This window comes from Prionailurus bengalensis, chromosome D4 (genome assembly GCF_016509475.1).
Source record: "Prionailurus bengalensis isolate Pbe53 chromosome D4, Fcat_Pben_1.1_paternal_pri, whole genome shotgun sequence".
NCBI classification, from domain to species: domain Eukaryota; kingdom Metazoa; phylum Chordata; class Mammalia; order Carnivora; family Felidae; genus Prionailurus; species Prionailurus bengalensis.
Genome location: NC_057359.1, coordinates 22,411,645 through 22,427,573, shown reverse-complemented (window position 1 = coordinate 22,427,573; position 15,929 = coordinate 22,411,645).

Here is a 15,929-nt window from a genome sequence, read left to right as displayed (position 1 = left end):
TGTGCAGAAGGCCATGAAGAAATTATGAGATTATAGGATCGAGAGAGTGACAGCAGCTGCCTTTCAACAGCTTTCTCCTGTTGCCTTGAGAATAATTCAACTCTAGCAGACTCATTTCGGGTCTGGGAAACAGTGCAAAGTGAAGAAAGGGCTAGAAATGATCGTCATCCACCTTAGGGAGAGAAGAGCTATTTGAGCTTGCCCCAGGATGTTGAGACGTGGAATGGCTGAGCAAGTCATGTTAGGAAAGCAGCAGAACATGCTTTTCTACTTTGTATTTTCCTAGGAGGAAAAAAAAAATGAATCTGCCTAAACATTGAGAACACCTTTGATAATTTACAGGAGCCTTAGTAAAGCCAGGAAAGCTAGTCAGCCAAACTAAACACCTCCAAGTTTTAACAGTGACCAGAGAATACAATGAAGAAATAATAAATGAAGATTAATGGCTTCTTTAAAAAGGATTTAAGCAACTTTCAGCTTTAAATTGTGTTAGTGTAACAGTTCCTTGTGCAGCCTCTTTTAACTATCTGCTGAACTGCCAATGAAGACAGAGAGAAAGAAAGACCCAAACTGGAAAGTTCAACTGAATTCTATAATCTTGGCAATTGTGATTGTTGGAGGTGTATTTAAAAGTGTACTTAATACAGTCCTTTTCCAGCTTTATTCCAGACCCAAACTGGAAAGTTCAACTGAATTCTATAATCTTGGCAATTGTGATTGTTGGAGGTGTATTTAAAAGTGTACTTAATACAGTCCTTTTCCAGCAATTATTGGGATAAAATTGACATTAACATTGTGTGAACTTAAGGTGTACAACTTGATGGTTTGGTACACATATATATTGTGAAATGATTACCACAGTAAGTTTAGTGAACATGATCTATCACCTCACATAATTACCAATTTTATTGTTATTGTGAGGACATTTAAGATCTCCTGTCTTAGCAACTTTGTTCACTGTTTGATGGGAATGTAAACTGGTGCAGCCAGTATGGAAGACAGTATGGAGGTTCCTCAAATTAAAAACAGAACAGGGACACCTGGGTGGCTTAGTAGGTCGAACGTCTTGCTTCAGCTCAGGTTATGATCTTGCGGTTCATGGGTTCAAGCCCCACATCGGGCTCTGTACTAACAGCTCAGAGCCTGGAACCTACTTTAGATTCTCTCTCTCTCTCTCTCTCTCTCTCTCTCTCTCTGCCCCTGCCCCACTCGCACTCTATCTCTTTCTCTCTCAAAAATAAACATTAAAAAGAATATTAAAAAATTTAAAAACAGAACAACCATATGGTCCAGCAATTCCACTCCTGGTATCTATTATCAAAAAGACAGGAGATAACTGCTCTGCTGGCTGTTGGTTTCTTTAGTGATGAAAGCTGTTGGTGTTGTCTGTAGAGCAGGGCACTGGGAACCATAGTTGTTCCTGGTGTGTGGTTGATACTGGTAGCTCTTGCTCTTCTTCCTTGTTCCTAGTCATCTCTATACATCTCAGTGTTACCGGGCTCCAGGTGGGGTGAAACTGAAGTGAGTCCTTGCAGTGTCTTCAAAGGCTTGGGAAGCTGGTGGCTCACCCAGCTCCCTTTCTCAGTGAGGGGAACTCTTTCTAGCTTGGGTTCCCTCTTGGGTTCCCTCTTGGTGTTGAGTGGAACTGGCCTGGGGGATAGGATGATGCAGGCAAATGAAGTTGTCTTCCCTTCTTTTGTTTGGATATTCTTAGGTTGTTTATTTCATTGTGTTGCTGAAGTTTCTTAAGTGGACTCCTGAGCTATTTTTATCCACAGATAGCTGGCTAATTGTTGGTATTTGGTAGGGTCTGTGGAGGCTGGGGTCTCCTACTTCACCAGCTTGGTGGTGTTCCTTGCTTGGTGAACTTCTCAAGAGCCTAACCCTCTGAGAGTAGATTCTTTCATCTATCACTGACTAGTCTAGGTTCAGAAATGCCAAGTCCTCACCATCCAAATACATGCAGAGGCCAACATAACAATTTAAGGTTGCTGCTGTTTTAAGTAACTAGTGTTTTGTTATTCTCCTCCCCCCCCCAACCCCCATCTCCTATCAAGAGCCTTTCTCCTACACCACTTTAGGGACTACACTCTGAAAAAAATTCCACACAGGCCAATTAGCAGGAGGGAAGAAGAAGGGAATAAATGACTCAGGATATAAAATTGCATCCTGGGAAGGGTAGCTCGGTGGGTGCCGTCATAGGGAATGTGGTGACGAGGATCCGTGGTAGCATTTCATATGTTTATAATGTCAGAGGGATAGGTTGGGGGAGTTTAAGATCCCATTAGTTTACAAGAGTCACAGTTGGGAGAAGGAGTATCATTGAAGCATATAGATTTGGTATGTACTGCTTCACATGTTATATTTGATACCTTCCTCTTCCTGGGGAGTGGTATTTAGAACACTGAGTGGGCTCTAGCCTTGCTTATTGATCCCAGATCCTTTTAGTGGACAGAGCTAGGAAGAAATGTGTGTGTGAATATGTGCATGTGTACATACACATGCATGCATATATAAGGTATCATGAGCTTATACTGATATATCAGCTATAATCCTACAAGGTTCCTTGTTGCCTCCTCTTACTCCTTATTGGTATCTCTTTTATGAGAAATGGGATTCTTAACAACATCAATGTATTTATTCATTTGTTCAATCCTACAATATAGCTAAAATAACTTCAGAAATTTTAAAACATAACACTAAAAAACCCCTACTAATAATAGTTTACTATATATTTTCAGTGTTTATTTTCTTTAGACTAAGAGTATGTAGTCAAATTACAGTGTTCAAAAATACTTGGGTAGATTCTTTTCTCCACCTCATTTGAAGTATAGATGTGTTTGTTTCTCTTTGCATTCAATTTTAGAGTTCCTTCTATTCTTATTCATTTAAATTCATTGTTTTTCATATGTAGATCATTAATATAATTCCAAATGTTAAAAATATACACTGCTTTCCTTATTCTTCCTACCCAGCCTCCCTTCCGCATGTACATAGGTAATCAAGTTCATTAGTTTCTGATTTAGACTTGAAGTGTTTCTATATGCAAAAATAAGCAAATGCACAAGTGGTTTCTATCCAAAATGTGGCATACTATATATAGTCTTTGGCATTTTTTTTTTTTCACTTAACTATATGTCCTGGAGGTTATTTCACATCCACTGGAGGAGGTCTGCCTCCAAAAGGTAGAGTCAATGTCAATACTGAATTTGTAACAGAAAAAAAAAAAATCAAGAGCTACAAATAACAATATTCTAAAGTCACAATCTTCAAGCTTAAAATTAAGGGAGACATAAATACATAAGTGGGGCCACCACAGTGTGTTTTAAAAGAAACAAATTCTTTTTTTTTTCTAATTTTTTTTTAACGTTTATTTTTGAGACAGAGAGAGACAGAGCATGACAGGGGAGGGTCAGAGAGAGAGGGAGACACAGAATCCGAAACAGGCTCCAGGCTCTGAGCGGTCAGCACAGAGCCCAACGCGGGGCTCGAAATCACAGACTGTGAGATCATGACCTGGCTGAAGTCGGATGCTTAACCGACTGAGCCACCCAGGCGCCCCAGAAACAAATTCTTTAAGAATGATCAATACAAAGGCTTATGTTGATAAAGCTTATAAAGTTTAAAGAAAAAGGAAGAATCATGTTGTTATCCAGGCAGATGATAAAAAGTCATCTTTACAAGAAGAAAATAAGGCTGGCTCAGCATCTTTCAGTGCCAGAAGGCAATAAAGCAAGGTCTATAGAGGGAAAGGGGAAATGTGGGACCAAAGATAATTATACCCAGAATTTCAAATGTGCAAGAACTCAAGGATTACCGTATACATGAAATGCCTTTGAACCTATTACCTAACAAAATCAAGTCAACCAAGAGAGTAATAAAAACAAGGAACATGGGAATGTGGAAGGCATTATATGAAGAGACTGAGAGTGATTATCAAACCTATTTAAATATAGAACTGAAGCTAAACAAGTTTGGAATTATTGTTATTCAATAAAGTTTAAATGTTACAAATGTAGAAAGAAATCTGTATCACATACAATGTAGGGTTAATAGAATTATTGCTCTCACTACAAAAGTCCCAATGTGATATATTTTTTTTTAATTTTAAAAAAGTGAGTCAATTGATTCTGATTCCCTTTTTTTTTTTTAATTTTTTTACTGTTTATGTTTGAGAGAGAGACACACACACACAGAGTGTGAGCAGGGGAGGGCCAGAGAGAGGGAGACACAGAATCTGAAGCAGGCTTCTGGCTCTGAGCTGTCAGCACAGAACCTGACATGGGGCTTAAACTCACAGACCATGAGATCATGACCTGAGCTAAAGTCAGATACTTAACCAACAGAGCCACCCAAGTGCCCCAATTCTAACTCACTTTTAAAGTTAGTAAAAAGAAATGAGGGTGTGAAGGTAAAGTCTAAAATCAGAGTTCATGCTTTCTAAATTTTGGAGGGAGTGAATTAGAAAAAAGAAGATATATACTGCAGATCAAATAATAACATGATAGGAAACAGCAAGAAAATAATAAAGATTAACAACAACAAGAAAAAAATAAAATGCCAGATTAAACTAAGCATGATATTACAGCAATTAATGGGATAATATTTTTTAATACCAAATATTTTATCAGGAGAAAATATGCAATTACAAAGAGTATCATCCCACACCTCTCATCATATGGCTATATATGTAGAAATTATAAAATAAATAGCAACAAAAATATCCTAACCACTTCGTAATTTATAAAACCTCTATTTAACTACTTTTGGGTGATTAAAAAACTAAAGTAAAAGTAAATTAGAAAAGAAAATTACAAAGTAATAAGGAAATAATCATAATGAAAATACTCCATGTAGGCAAAGTGCTGAATAGAGAAAAATGCAAAGCTTTTAATATTCATCTTGCTGAATAAAAAAGAATGATAAAATAAGTGAATTATATTCTACATGAGAAATTAGAAAATGACCAACAAATTAAACCAAAGGGAAGCGGAAGGAAGGAAATAATCAAGATAAAAGCAGAAAATAATTAAAAAAGGGAAGAAAAACTCAATGCCAAAATTGATAATACATGAAAAGACTCTTTAGGGGAAAAGTCAATAAAACAGATAATCCATTAGCAAGCTCAATAAAGAAAACCACAGAGAGCACAATAAAGTAAATCAAAAGGAAAATGGAGAAATTACCAGAGATACAGGGAAAAAAAATTATTTAGTTCTATTAAGACACTTTTGGGATCCTGGAATGGATGCTTTTCTGGGAAAAATGGAATTATCAAATTGTAAAAAGAGGAAACCTAAGCAGGTCAATAACCATGAAAAAAAAGTTGATAGAATTATGAAGCAACATTTCTTCCTAAACACCATCAGGCCTGGAGCATTTAACAAATGAATTCTTTCAAACTGATTAAAATTATTGTTCTTGAGAATCTGGAAGGAGGAGGAGGACATTTAGTTAGATGTTGAAGGACTGGAAGGGAAAATTCTTAACAAAGACACAGAGTTTGAACATCTTGAGCTGTCACTGAGAAGCAATGACTGCATCAGGTCTCTACTTCTGGAGTCCAGTTGTTAACTACATCAGTAAGTATATGCAGTCTGAGTTCCCTAGGAAGATCCACATTTCTTAGTCATTGAACACTGGCTAAGTCTTGGGATAGCAGCTCTCTAGCTGCAGGCAATCCCTGAAAAGAGACTCAATTAAGAAAAGGCATGCTGGAATCCCAAAGTCACGAAGACTAGACAGCACTCCTTAGAACCCACTGCAGCCCACACTTTGTGTTGTGTGGATCCACTCTTTTGTTTTGTTTTCCCTAAAAGTTCTAGGAGAAGCTCTTCCAGGATTCTAGTGGATCTCTTTTTCTGATGTAACGAGGGGGCAGTTAGTATGAACTACAGCCCTTAACATTGTCACCAATATTCATTATCTCCCTTTTCTAGTATCTATTCTGGAATTATCAGACCCCTGTGATCTGAGATCATCACCTCCTACTAGGCTATGTTTACAGAACTTGTTCATTCCCCATGAAAATCAGGGAGTGGGATACCAAGAAATACTCAGGTACACCACTCTCCCCCCCCCCCCCCCCCCCCCGCAACAGATTCTTCCCCTTCTCTATCATGTAACAGAAGTTCTGCCTTCTGATCATCAGTGTCAGGTACCCCAACAAAATGATACCGGTTCCTTTATTTGCCTTCTTATGGCTCAAAAAAAAAAAAAAATCTGGTGACTAGGTGACAGCCATAGTTTGAAATGTAATTGGATTTTTGCTGTATCCCCTGGTGAACTTATTCCTCCTCTGGCAGCCCAAACTCCTACACATACAGACCCCAGATTTGCAGGCATAGGAAAAACAAATTCTTCTAGTTGGTCACGGGGAATATTTGTGTTTTATTGTTAGGAACATGCTACATTTATCTATTCAGAGCACTGGTTCAACAGAGGGTGATTTTTTGTGTTCCTAAGGGACATATACCGATGTCGGGGGACTTTTTTCCTGTCACAACTTGAAGGGAGGATGCTACTGGCATCTAGTGGGTATAGCCAGGGATGCTGCTAAACATCGCCCAGTACAAAGGGCAACAAAGACTTTCATGGTTCAAAATGCCAGTTTTTCTGGGGTTGATTTTGGGGATACACTACATCTTCGAGGATGGTGCCTCATCCCTACAGCTAGCACTTTAGCCGGGTCATCCATGGGTTGTTATAGGCAGATGCTTCTGGGTAGTGAATGAACTTGATGAATCCTATGATCTTGAACCCACTATCACACTCCTTTTCTATAAAATAAATCCTTTGATGTCATGTAATATTATTCAGGATCCTGTGCTGGTGGATCAAACACACTGCAAGTTCATAATGGTGTGTTGAATGAAGTCCTGTAGGGAGGAAAAGCAAACTAATGCCAAGTTTGTGTTAGTTCTGGTTAAAGATAAACATCTTCAACCATGATACATTCTAGGGCAAATAAAGTCTATTTGCTGTCACAGAGTTGATTGGAGTTCTTGAAGAGTTCATTTTTAATGTTTGTAACTGGCAGATTGGGCTTTCAGTAATGGAAGCAACTAGATCAGCCTTGATGAATCGACAGAACTGCACTCAGGTAGGAAATAGCAAAAGCTGGCTGATGTCAACAAGCAAAGTCATTCTGTCTATTTGCTTATTTATGCCTATTCTGTAATAGATGCTTTCGGAATTAACATGTGATAGGAGAATCTTCATGTTTCATTTCCTCACTTACAGGCTCATGCACATGCCCCTTTCCAGATTTCCTTGTACCCCACTCCTGCTCTTTCTCCTTCCGGCTCCTCATCAACCAGCTAAGCCATCTTTACAAGCAAATAGGATGACTGATTACACTGCCCAAAACCCTTCCCATTAGAAGCATTCCCCCTTAAAATTGATTTTCAGCATTGTCCCTGAATGTGGCTATAATGCAGTTTTTCGTTTTTAAATTTGTACCTGTACACTAAGCCAACTATTCTATGTTCCAAGCTTGAACTTTTTACTCCTTCAGCTGACTGTACGAGAGCCCCAGAACAAGAAGGGCCAGTTCAGTAGCAATGGATGACAAAGGATCTGGCCATCTGTTTATGCAGCTTATTTTTACCATTTTGCCCTGCTCATGCCCAAATCTGGATACACCACTTTCATCATATAATAGATAGCTCTTGGGCTCACTTGACTGTTTTGATGAGTCTGGGCGAACCCTGATCATGAATGACAGTTCTGATCCGCTTCCTTCTCATCCCACTAGGTTACTGATATTGTACAGATCAACACTTGTCTTGGTTGCCTGTTGGTCCTGGCCCTATGGATGCCATGTTTTATTACCCACTTCTATAGCTTTCTTCAGATTAGACTCCACTTGCTGGCATCCATCTTTGCTGCTCATTGAAATAATTGTGCCACCTTGTTTCTGACAATTGAGTGCTGCTACCTGGCCTCTATCATATGGGCAATTCTGTAATTTCCCATTGCTTCTAGAAGGCCACGTTCTGTAATGGTATCTTTTACCATCAGTGTTGGCCTACAAAACAGAGCTACCACTGAGCTTTGCCGTGATACTGGTGCCCCTTTTATGTGCACCTCCTTTATTGCTTAGGTAAATGGAGTATCCTCTGGATCTGCCCCTGAAACATGGCAATTTGGTGGATTCTCTGGCCTTGAGTAATATTTTTCTCAGAAGTCCACCTCTCACTTTTCACAGTCTGCCTTGGCAGTTTTGACATTTCTGTTACACTTAGTGTGGATTACTGCTTTTGCCAAGTTTTCAAACCAACACATTATTATCTTCTCATCATGTAGTCCTTGTATGGTTTTAAGCCCTGTGTTACATAAGAGATTTCCCACATCCATAAAAACTCCATGTCTCAACTTAATGTCTTGTCCCCTCTGATCCAGGTCCCTTAAAGTCCAGTCTTACACTTACTCTCCCTATTGTGTCCCACCATATTAACTCAGCCTGCAACAACTTGAAGACTTAGTGGTCTCAGCACTTCCATGGCTAGATTATCTTGTGACTTACATTTAATACCTAAACTACGTATTCAGTTGAATAAGTAATATATTATCATTGGGGAAGTTTGAATGATAGCAAAAAGTACAAAATGAAACACAAGGATTCTCTTTACCACTGGCCACTACAATGTGCTCAATCTTGTTCCTCAAAAGTAAGTATTATTAGTAATTTTTTATGAAATCTGAAGGATATTTTTTCAGTGTATCATCTCTCTGAATATATATATATATATATATATATATAAATTTATATCACTGTATATTTAAATATATATATTTCTTTGTATTTGATCACATTCTATATATAGAATGTATAGTATATATATATAGTATATGTATGTATGTATAGTGTAGTATATATGTATAGTGTATATGTATATAGTATATGTATAGTGTATAGTGTATTGTTTTGCACAGATGAGATCACATTCTATGTATACAATGTATAGTGTGTATATATATATAGTATATATACAGTACATATATGTGTTTATACTATAGTATATATATGTATAATGTATATGTATATAGTATACGTATAGTGTATTGTTATTTGCACAGATGAGATCACATTCTATGTATAGTTCTATAAATTCTAGTTCTGTAAATATCAGGATATTTTGTACTTATTTCCATGTGGTTGTATTTCCCAATGCTAGCTTCACTGACTCTATAACTGAGTAATAATACTTTATGTATTATATAGGAACTTGAGGGCAAAAGAACTGATTTTATTAAAATACTCCAAAGACCGAAGATGTAGGTACCTAACTAAATCAGACAATTAATATTTTCATGTTTTTCAGCCATATTAATGATTACTGAACAAAGTTCTCTAATAAAGGTAGATGACTATAAACATAATTGCAAGTGATGGATATACAAACGTCGTGAATATGTCTATAGAGACAAGTGCTTTTCCTACCTTCAGGCATGTGACTTATCTTCAGAACTGATGGCTTTCTTTATTCTAGCCTCACATTTAAATATTGCTTTACCCTTCTGGTCTAGCTTAATCATTGGGCCTATTGATATTTTTAGGACTTCTGTCTTGTATTTGACATTTTTCCTTCCCTATTCCACTTTTCATTAGTCCACATGTTTCAAATTATATATATTTGATTTTTATTCAAGTTTAGGGCCAGATAATTATTTTTTATCTTAGATCTTACAATAACTTTAATTTTATATTTGCATATATATATATATATATATATATATATATATATATATGATTTATTGTCATTTTGGTTTCCATACAACACCCAGTGCACATTCCAACAGGTGCCCTCCTCAATGCCCATCACCCACTTTCCCTCTCCCCGACCCCACATCAACCCTCAGTTTGTTCTCAGTATTTAAGAGTCTCTTATGGTTTGTCTCCTTCCCTCTCTGTAACTTTTTTCCCCCTTCCCCTCTCCCCTGGTCTTCTGTTAAGTTTCTCAGGACCTGCATATGAGTGAAAACATACGGTATCTGTCTTTCTCTGCCTGACTTACTTCGCTTACATAATGCTCTCCACTTCCATCCATGTTGCTACAAATGGCCAGATTTCATTCTTTCTCATTGCCACATAGTATTCCATTGCATATATAAACCACATCTTCTTTATCCATTCATCAGTTGGTGGACATTTAGGCTCTTTCCATAATTTGGCTATTGTTGAAAGTGCTGCTATAAACATTGGGGCACAAGTGCCCTTATGCATCAGCACTCCTGTACCCCTTGGATAAATTCCTAGCAGTGCTATTGCTGGGTCATAGGGTAGATCTATTTTTAATTTTTTGAGGAACCTCCACACTATTTTCCAGAGTGGCTGCACCAGCTTGCATTCCCGCCAACAGTGCAAGAGGGTTCCCATTTCTCCACATCCTCTCCAGCATCTACAGTCTTCTGATTTGTTCATTTTAGCCACTCTGACCAGCATGAGGTGGTAATCTCAGTGTTTGCTTTCTTTTTTTTTTAAACAATACTTCTTTCTTGACCTCACAGCATTATTGTTAAAAGTTTATTTTCTTTCATTTTTCAATTTATTATTTAATGTGTCTTCCAGTTTTCTTTTCATATATTCTGAGGAAGAAAACATGAATATTATGTTTGTTTGTTTTTGGTTACAAGTAAAGCCAACTAGACCATAGCAACTTATTCCAGTTGCTAAAGTTAAAGTGTCTTCTGCTGAGTGTCAGTCATAATATTTCCTAGTGCCAGAGGGCATGAGCGGGTATAGTGTTACGTCCAGTTCATTCATTCATCTAGATTTTAAACGATGACTCTTATGTGTGAGAGGCTGAAGAATTCTAGGAAGTATTTGTGTTAAGGTTTACCAAGATTACCACCAGATTTGATGGGTTGTGAGAAGGACTCACAGGACTCAGAAGTTCTTCTATGAACAGTTATGGTTTATAACAGTGGAAGGATCCAGAGGAAAATCAGCAAAGTGAAAAGGCACATGAGGCAAAGTCCAGAGGAGCCCATGAAGTAAGAGTGATATGTATTTGTATACAACACCCCACAGCATGCAGCTGCTGTTTTATAAATTATATACATTATATATTTTTGTAAGCATTTAGTAACCAAAGTGATAATGGGGAATGACTGCCAGTGAGAATGGTGTTTCTTTGTAGGTTGATAAAAATGTTTCAAAATTGATTGTGGTGATGATTTCCTTTGTTGCTTATGCTTTTGAAGTTACATCTAAGAAACCATTGACGTAAGTTCCAGGTCATGAAGATTTATTTATGCCTATGTTTTTTTCCCAATACTTTTATTCTTTTAGTTTCTACATTTAGATCTTTGATTTCGTCTTGAGTTTTTATATTGGTCTGATATAGGGCTCTAACATTTTTCTTTTGCATGTAGATATGCAGCTGTGTCAGTACCATTTGTTGAAGAGATTCTCTTTCCCCATTTAATTGTCTTGGCATGCTTGTTGAAAATCAGTTGACCATAAGATCAATTTGTGGAGTGCTGCCATCTTAAAAGAGAATATTAAGTCTTTGTTAAAGTTTATTTATTTTGAGAGAGGGAGAGGGCCGGGGAGGGACAGAGAGAGAGGGAGAGAAAGGATCCCAAGGAGGCCCATAATGCCATCACAGAGCCCGACAGGGTCTTGATCTCATGAACCATGAGATCATGACCTGAACCAAAACCAAGAGTTGGATGCTTAACCGACTGAGCCACCCAGGCATCTCAAAAATATTGAGTCTTTTGATCCATGAATGTGAGATGTGTTTCCATTTATTAGGTCTTTAAGTTTTTTCAACAATGCTTTAGTATTCAGAGTATAAGTTTTGTACCACTTTTGTTAAATCAGTGATTAACTTTTTCTTGTTGTTTTCGTGAAGATTGTTTTTTTTGTGATTGTTTCTATCATTTCTTGTCCTATTATATTATTTCCTGTCTCCATTACTTCTTCTATCTTTCTTTAGGTTCACTTTTTTTTTTTCAGACTTCTCATGTTGGTAAGTAACTTAAGAGAACTTTTAATCTTCCTTGCTTACTACTATATGATATCAACAGTCTAAATGCTCTGTTAAATGCTCTCACTCCATCCCACAGACTTTGATATTGTTTCCATTGTCATTCAGTACTATGTGTTTCCTAATTCACAGTATGATTTATTTTGTCACATCCTTGGAAGTATTTATTTCAGTGACCATCTTTTCATGGTGGTTCCATCTCAAGTCTATTCATTCCTTTCTCAGATTGTTCTAATCTTTCCTTATTTTTTTCCTTATCTCTTTTATCTACCTATATATCTTTATAACACTCTCCAACTCTTCTTTTAGGCACTTGAGGTTACTTATTTTTCTGTTTTCTGTTCTGGCTGATGTTCCCTCACCATGTTCCCTTGGTAGTTTTTAATTATTTTACTAATGACTGTTCTGCAGGTAGGATCACAAGTCTGGAGGAATCTCATGAGCTCTGAGATATGAAAGGGTTTCTCCAGAGTAAGGGTTTCTCCTTTTGTCGTGACTGCAGAAATTCAAATGGCCTTTGACAAAGTGTTATGTTTATGTTACTGTTTTGTATTTTGCAGAGCAAATGAATGTTGTTCATTCAGGCTTGATTCCCAAGCTAGAAATAGGCTTTGGGTTTTTTTTATTAATCCCTGATGATTTTTCTTCATTCCATTGCTAAAAGAAATAGCCAGGATTTTTTGTGGGTTTGTGTGTGTGTGTGTGTGTGGAGGGGGTTGTTTTTGTTTTTGTTTTTGTTTTTGTTTTCCTGCTGTTGCTGCTGCTGCTTTAGGCTAGTAGCCAGGGAGAATTTTTGTATCTCTCCTCTTAAATGATATTCAAAGATTGGATATTACTTGTAGATATAATTCTTCATTTGAGAAAGAGAGAAGCTAAAACAAAGATGTTACCAAATTCTTGTTAACTCTTTCTTCTTCCTCTCCTTCAGTAATTTAAAGTCATACTTTTGAAAACCAGGTTTATCACATTTTTTTTTCTCTCCAAATTCTTTGTGTATTTCCTGTCCCATTTAAGATGCTTACAGCCTTCCTACTCCTTGAATGAGCAAGTTCTTGCTGTCTCTCTCCTGCATCAGCTGCCACAGTAATACCATCAGTGCTACCTTTAAATAGGTCCCTTACTCCTGTGCCTGTCCCTAATTCCATTATCCTTGCCCCAGTTTACATTCTCATTACTTCTCACCTGGATGATTGTAGTATCAGCCTAAGTAACCACTCTACATTCATATTTTCCCTCAGACTGTCTTCCTATGTTACTTAAGACAGAGATATATTTGCTTCTAAACAACTTTTGCAGCTCCCCGTTGTCTAAATATTCAAGTGGATACACATTTTATTTTTCCAGCTTCTTTCCTTCTCGTTGCCCTACCTTTCTCATATTGCAGTCAAATCCGTCTATTCGATCGTCCCAGGACACCCCACAGATAACCATACCTCTTTGTTTTTCCCTTTGCTAGGCTTATTTCCTCCAGTCCATGGGTAGTTTCTACTAATTATTTAAGGTCCAGAATTTAGTGCAGTTGCCCCTGTGTCTCTTCCCTGTCATAGAATTAGAACTAATCACTTTCTTCTTTATGTTTTCACTTATTTCTCTTATGCCTCCATTTCAGCAGTATCTTATTACAGTATAGACTTTTACATGCCTGTTTTGTCCTTTTGACTGTGAGCTCCTGCAGGGTAGAGACCATTTTTCATTCATCTTTATCATCCCTCTGCCTAGCTAGCATGTTGCCTAGAACACAACAGATGCTCAATAAATGTTTTTAATAAATTAATGAAATAATGAAGCTATATTATTATATCAAAATAGCAACAGGAAAATGTTTTCAATTTTAGATAATATGTATCTTCTCATCTAGTACCTGCTGCACAGACCAAGAATTCAGTGGGGGACCTAATTCTAAATGATACCTGCTGCTATGGAAGCAAAATTAGATTCTTTGAACCTTATTATCCTCTTCTTTAAAATGTAGCTAGAAATTCCTGGCTCTCAGTTGCTATAGAACCAGATAAGCAAATATAACCTGCAAATTATTTATGTTAACTAATATTGGTTGGGATTTTAAAAATTGCTTTTCTTATCTTTGTATTTCAATTACAATACATATTCACAATCATAAATTTAGAATATATAAACACACAAGTAAAAAATCATGTATAATATCACTATAATTCTTCAAGATACTCAGTATTTTGGAATGTATTTATATAATGTCTGATAACAAAAGTGAAGCCAGAGAGTATATACTGTTTTGTATTCTTACTTCTGAAAGTAATATATTAAAAATAATCTATTCTTGAGGATGCATTCAGCTATAATGTTTTATAGTGGAGATAATATATGTTTATATTATTATACATATATAATAATGTATTAATAGCAGGAAATTTTAGGTCACATTGTCCTAAGCAGTAAAGAAATCTATTTTTTCTCATCACTGTTAAAGGTCAAGAGATGACTCTGGTTGGCTTATACTAAGCATGATCCTTCCCTGGGACTAGACAGAGGGTCACCTTTTCTGAGTTACATGGTGAGGGGTGACTATATTAACAAAATCAAGAACTTATTCTAAAAGAAGATGGGGGTAAGATGATATTGACATTGGGTGACCTGCAGTGTCAATCACAGTGGCTATTGATTTTCCTCCTTTTTAAATAAGAACTGAAGCCTGTGTCACTTAAAATTGCTCAGTTCCTGCTGTGGGACATTTAGATATTTTTCCTTCAATTTTTCAATATTATAAACAACATAGCTCTAAACAATCTTATGGCTAAATTATTGTGAACATCCATGTTTATATGTATGATTTCAGGGTCAAATTAAGCAACATGTTAAAGCTTTGATATATTGAGGTGTTGAAGATGGTAAAGCCTTACCATCCCTCCCAACAGCATGTGAGAATAACTTTATTTCACCTTTGACAACATTGGGCATTTTATTATCTACCTATCTGTCTGTCTGTCTGTCTTATCTATCCATCTATCTATCTATCCATTTATTCATCCATTCATTTTTATTTTATTTGTTTATTTATTTATTTATTTATTTTTAATAAAAAAATTTTTTTTAATGTTTATTTATTTTGGGGACAGAGAGAGACAGAGCATGAATGGGGGAGGGGCAGAGAGAGAGGGAGACACAGAATCAGAAGCAGGCTCCAGGCTCTGAGCCATCAGCCTAGAGCCTGACGTGGGGCTCGAACTCACGGACCGCGAGATCATGACCTGAGATGAAGTCGGACGCTTAACCGACTGAGCCACCCAGGCGCCCCATTCATTTTTATTTTAGAGAAAGAGCAAGCACAAGTGAGGGAAATAGGCAGAGGGAAAGAGAGAGAATCTTAAATAGGCTCCACACTCAGCACAGAGCCCAACACAGGGCTCGATCCCACAACTCTCGGATCATGACTTGGGCCAAGATCCAGAGTCAGACACTCAACTGACTGAGCAAACCAGGTGCTCCAACATTGGGCATTTTAACGTTTATTTATTTTTGAGACAGAGAGAGACAGAGCATGAACGGGGGAGGGTCAGAGAGAGAGGGAGACACAGAATCGGAAACAGGCTCCAGGCTCTGAGCGGTCAGCACAGAGCCCGACGTGGGGCTCGAACTCATGGACCGCGAGATCATGACCTGAGCCGAAGTCGGATGCTCAACCGACTGAGCCACCCAGGCGCCCCAACATTAGGCATTTTAAATAGACTGTCATGACGAGGGCTTTTAAAACTGTATGAAGGAACCTACTTATGCCAGTGTGGGTTATTTCACAAGCTGACCTAGAATCCCAGTGTTTCTGTGATATTACTGACGTTGAGTTTGTATCAGCCTATTGTTTTCTCAATCTGGTCGATTTTAATTACCTTTCTTTTTGACTTATGTTACATATGTGTTCTTAAGAGTGATCAAGAGTTGAGCATAAAAAAAAATAAA